This window comes from Vipera berus (assembly GCF_964194415.1).
Source record: "Vipera berus genome assembly, chromosome: 4".
NCBI classification, from domain to species: domain Eukaryota; kingdom Metazoa; phylum Chordata; class Lepidosauria; order Squamata; family Viperidae; genus Vipera; species Vipera berus.
Window position 1 is genome coordinate 100,270,807 of NC_138206.1, and position 6,000 is coordinate 100,276,806.

A 6,000-nucleotide genomic window follows, 5' to 3' on the forward strand; every position below is an offset into this window, starting at 1 on the left:
AGCCAGCCTTTTGCAGGTTCAGACAAAGGCAGAAACCAGCCTGGGCTCCAAGCTGGCTCCTCTCTGGGCCAGAGCTTCTCCTTGGCCCACCGAGATCCATGAAGAAATTCAGCCAAGGTGGAGCACTTGGGTTAGGAAGGCATCTCCAAGTGAAACCATTTGAGACCTGCAGTCCTGTGTCAAATTCACAGCAGCAAATAATCAGAGAGGAGGTATAAATCTCATGAAAACATTCAGCCAGAAAATGGGCTATTATATTCTCACAGAATATGTGACACTTTATAAACTTTAGCTGTATTTTCACCACGACAGATGCTTATTCCACCCAACACCAGGTAAGCTCTCCAGCATCGCTGAACTGAGAGTCCAGCAGAACAACGTAGTTTGCAAAAGATGTAAGTCAATAGAGGTTTTTTTCAAGAATAAATTCACCAGCAGCCATTTCTACTTTCATCAATTATATTACAGATGACAATACTACTTGTTCTTTTGCCAGGGTAAATAGATTAGGGTCGTCACGGCTGTTGTTCTCCAGATTGGTTTTTCTTTTTCATTTATCCTCTATTTTGGACTACTTGAAGTAGCCCTGTTTTAGGGTATATTTAGAGCCCTTAGCTAAGAATAGATGGATGATTATTAGTTGAGTTGAAAAGTTGGCCTCTGTATATTATACTGAGTTTGTTTAATTCTGTAAAGGAGAACGTAACAGAACAGGGTATTAGACAAAGTTCCCTTCTGAATGAAAGAAGCAAAACACTTTCAGTAAGTGATCTGGGAGCTAAATAAAACAAACCTGAATTATAAACTAGATTACCATTCTCTCATTCACCTAGCCACCCCACTCCACCAATACATACAACACTGTATGCCTGCATGAATAGGGATACAAAACAATGTTTAATTTCAGAGGCAAGTCCTGTGATTGAAACTTGCTTAGAAGTTAGGTTTCCTAGCTTAACAGCTGCTTATAATATTTTCCATTGCCACTGATTACTCATTAAAAAGAAAACATACTCTGCCTCTGCTTAGTGCCACTCTTTTTATTAAAACTCAAATAGACATTAAAAACTGTTTTGCTTCTATAAATTGTGGTTAAGATTCAAGTCTTGCAGTTACGCTAGACAAGAGAGAAGAGAATTCAGAAAAGTAAACCTTATTATATAACTTATAACTTATTATTATTGCTAAGTACATTGATTTGTGCTTAGATTGTAAGCCGCCCTGAGTCTTCGGAGAAGGGCGGGAAATGGGAATTTTAAAAAAAAACTTGTCCTCAGAGTAAAACTCTTTTATGTGCCATGCAAGTTCAAGTGGGATGATTTTATTTCCTTCATTTTTTTTTAATTTTGCAAAGCAATATCACCCAAAAATAAGAGAATTGCACTAAAATGCATAAGAGAATAAAATATTTGATCCAATTTATGATTTCAAAGAAGCACATGTACATTTCCATTCATGAAAAATGACATCTTAATTAGTGCCACCTCTTATCACTAATTTACTTATATGTGGGATGAACAATAATAATAATAACAACAACAATAATATCCTTAACGAACACTTCCAAGATGACCAAGGTGGGAGAGCTTGGGAGGAAAGAAAATTACCGGGTCTAAGAAATCCTCAGATCTGACTGTCAGACCTGCCCCAATCTGATCCTTTAGGAGAGAAAGACCCTTGACTTCACTTGGTTAAAGCAAAGGTTTCTTTTACTAAAGGTGTTGGCTGCAGTAAAGGCAGGCTAGCTCTGAATTTTCCCGCACACAAAAGATACAGAAAGGTTTGCCTGCAGCCCATCCCTCTCCCCGTCACCAGTCCATTTCCAGCCAACCAAGCTCACTAAAACGTTTTGAGAATGTAGAGATGATTGGGGCGTAATCCTCATATTTTCTCAAAGCGCCTGGCCTTGGGATGCTGGTACAAAGTGGATCCAGCTGCTCTGGTCTTTATCATCTGTCATTCCCCACTCCCTATTTCCCATTACACACACACACACACACACACACACACACACACACACAGAGAGAGAGAGAGAGCTTTATTGCCCTTCCATCTTCCCTCCCCCTGCAGCCTTTAATGGCAGGATGCCTGTGAGGTGCCAAGCCAAACCAGGCAGAGGTGACACTGGCTTTGCTATGCCATATCACTTGGCATCAGTAAAAGTATACCTTTCACTACACAAGGGGTTGAGGATCTTTCTTTCCTGAATGCCCAAGCTGGGACAGATCTAACGGCAAGTGGTTATACATAGTTATCTTGCAAATAGCATTAGAAATAGGTTTCTTCTTTTATAGTCAGCAGATATCTTTATTTTCCTAGTCTGATTTCCATTTGATTTGCTAATGCTTTTTAAATTCCATGATACATAATTACATGCATGGAGACTGTGTAACTGCAAACTGGTAATGCCCATAAACCAACATACCAAATATTCATACGTTAGCTAGCTACAGCTATTTTAGTTGCTCTTATTCTGACAACAGGTGAAGCCAAATCTTGGTGAAGCCAAATTTTTCCTATAGCAATTATATTTTTCTCCATCTTAATATAAACTTGATCCATTGAGGGATAGAACAGATAATTTAACGGTAAACAAATTAAACTAGCTTTCACCTGTGAAAATCTTTCAGACGTGATAACTTAGTCACTAGTGACTGTAGGTGCAACAGTCTACAGCCACTATGGCAGCCCACAAATTGTAGATAGTATATTAAAATAAGTTTTCCTACTGTTCTATTTTGTGTATATTTAAAAATACAATATACCATTTTAATAGATATCAGACATTGTCAGAACAGTTAATTATGGAAGTTAATTAATTATGTTTCCATGAAACTACTCCCCTTCATGGATTACTGCCTTGTCGTGGCAAAGGGGCTTGCGTAATTCAATGAAGCTATGAGCTATGCCATGCAGGGCCACCCAAGATGGACAGGTCATAGCAGAGAGTTCTGACAAAATGGAGAAGGAAATGGCAACCACTGGAGAAGGAAATGGCAACCCACTCCAGTATTTTTCCCATGAAAACCCCATGGACAGTACCAAAAGGCAAAAAGATATGATGCTGGAAGATGAGCCCCTCAGGTTGGAAGGCGTCCAATATGCTACTGGGGAAGAGCAGAAGGCTAGTACTAGTAGTGCCAGAAAGAATGAAGTGACTGGGCCAAAGCCGAAAGGACACTCAGCTGTGGATCTATCTGGTGGTGAAAGGAAAGTCCAATGCTGTAAAGATTTATTCTCCATAGGAACCTGGAATGTAAGATCCATGAATCAAGGAAAGCTGGACAAAAAGATGACAAGACTGAACATCGACATCTTAGGAATCAGCAAACTAAAATGGACAGGAATGGGTGAATTTAATTCAGATGACCATCAGGTATACTACTGTGGGCAAGAATCCCTCAGATGAAATGGAGTAGCTTTCATAGTCAGTAAGAGTAGGAAAAGCAATACTGGGATACAATCCCCAAAATGACAGAATGATCTCAGTTCGAATCCAAGGCAAACCATTCAATATCACAGTAATCCAAGTCTATGCCCCAACCACCAGTGCTGAAGAGGATGAAATTGACCGGTTCTATGAAGCCCTACAGCACCTTATAGAACTAACACCAAAAAATGATGTCCTTATCATCATGGAGGATTGGAATGCTAAAGTAGGAAGCCAGAAGATAACCGGAATAACAGGCAAGTTTGGCCTTGGAGTACAAAATGAAGCAGGGCACAGGCTGATAGAATTTTGTCAAGAGAATACGATGGTCATAGCAAGCACTCTTTTCCAACAACCCAAGAGACGGCTCTACACATGGAGATCACCAAATGGTCAACACAGAAATCAGATTGACTATATGCTCTGCAGCCAAAGATGGAGAAGCTCTATACCAGGGGTCTTCAAACTCAGCCCTTTTATGACTCATGGACTTCAATTCCCAGAATTCCTCAGCCAGTGTGCCTGGCTGAGGAATTCTGGGAGTTGAAGTCCATGAGTCATAAAAGAGCCAAGTTTGAAGACCTCTGCTCTATACAGTCAGTAAAAACAAGACCAGGAGCTGACTGTGGTTCAGACCATGAGTTTTTCACTGCAAAATTTAGGCTTAAACTGAAGAAAGTAGGGGAAAGAAGCACTAGGCCACTTAGGTATGAACTAAATCATATCCCTGATGAATATACAGTAGAGGTGACAAATAGATTTAAGGAATTAGATCTGATAGAGTGCCTGAAGAACTATGGACAGAGGTTCAAAACGTTGTACAAGAGGTAGTAACTAAAACCATCCCAAAGAAAAAGAAATGCAAGAAAGCAAAATGGCTGTCTGAGGAAGCTTTGCAAATAGCTGAGGAAAGGAGGGAAGTGAAAGGCAAGGGAGAAAAAGAAAGATACGCCCAATTGAATGTGGAATTCCAGAGAATAGCTAGAAGAGATAAGAATGCCTTCTTAAATGAACAGTGCAAAGAAATAGAAGAAAACAATAGAATAGGGAGGACCTATGGCTGTGAAAGCTGGACCATAAGAAAGGCTGAGTGCCAAAGAATTGAGGCCTTTGTACTATGGTGCTGGAGAAGACTCCTGCGAGTCGCTTGGACTGCAAGGCGATCAAACCAGTCAGTCCTAGAGGAGATCAACCCTGACTGCCTTTAGAAGGCCAGATCCTGAAGTTGAAACTCAAATATTTTGCCACCTAATGAGAAGAAAGGACTCACTGGAGAAGAGCCTAATGCTGGGAAAGATTGAGGGCAAGAGAAGAAAGGGACGACAGAGAATGAGGCGGCTGGATGGAGTCACTGAAGCAGTAGGCGTGAGCCTAAATGTACTCTAGAAGATGGTAGAGGACAGGAAGACCTGGAGGAACATTGTCCATGGGGTCACGATGGGTCGGACACGACTCACAGTTAACAACAATGAAATTGCTGAAGGAGGGGAGAATATTAAACTTTTATCCCACCTGATTATACAGTAGCAGCAAATTAAGTGCAGGCAGTAGCCAGATTAAACATAAATTTGTTTTTTGTCAAAGAGGAAACTAGTTGAGTTTTCACCTCTGGGCAGCTTTTGAACTCATCTTTCCCACCTCATCATATTGAGTCTTCTTAGCATTCTGTGTGAATTGCAGTTTTGCACAGTTTATAACTAACATAAGTATATTAACAATATTTGCTCTTTAATAGAGGATATCTATTTGACATAGAGTGTATTTGACATAGAGTTGCTTTGATGTTTGAATAATTTTCCAAATCAGTGGAAAGGAAAGGTCATAGCAGAGAGTTCTGACAAAACGTGATCCACTGGAGAAGGAAATGGCAAACCACTCCAGTATCTTTGCCATGAAAACCCTATGGACAGTACCAAAAGGCAAAATGATATGACGCTGGAAGATGAGCCCCTCAGGTCGGAAGGCGTCCAATATGCTACTGGGGAAGAGCAGAGGGCTAGTACTAGTAGCGCCAGAAAGAATGAAGCGACTGGGCCAAAGCTGAAAGGACGCTCAGCTGTGGATATGTGGTGAAAGGAAAGTCCGATGCTGTAAAGATTTTTTCTCCATAGGAACCTGGAATGTAAGATCCATGAATCAAGGAAAGCTGGACGTGGTCAAACAAGAGATGACAAGACTAAACATTGACATCTTAGGTATCAGCGAACTAAAATGGACAGGAATGGGTGAATTTAATTCAGATAACCATCAGGTATACTACTGCGGGCAAGAATCCCTCAGAAGAAATGGAGTAGCCTTCATAGTCAATAAAAAATAGGAAAAGCAATACTGGGATACAATCCTCAAAATGACAGAATGATCTCAGTTCGAATCCAAGGCAAACCATTCAATATCGCAGTAGTCCAAGTCTATGCCCCAACCACCGGTGCTGAAGAGGATGAAATTGACCGGTTCTATGAAGCCCTACAGCACCTTATAGAACTAACACCCAAAAATGATGTCCTTATCATCATGGGGGATTGGAATGCTAAAGTAGGAAGCCAAAAGATAACTGGAATAACAGGCAGGTT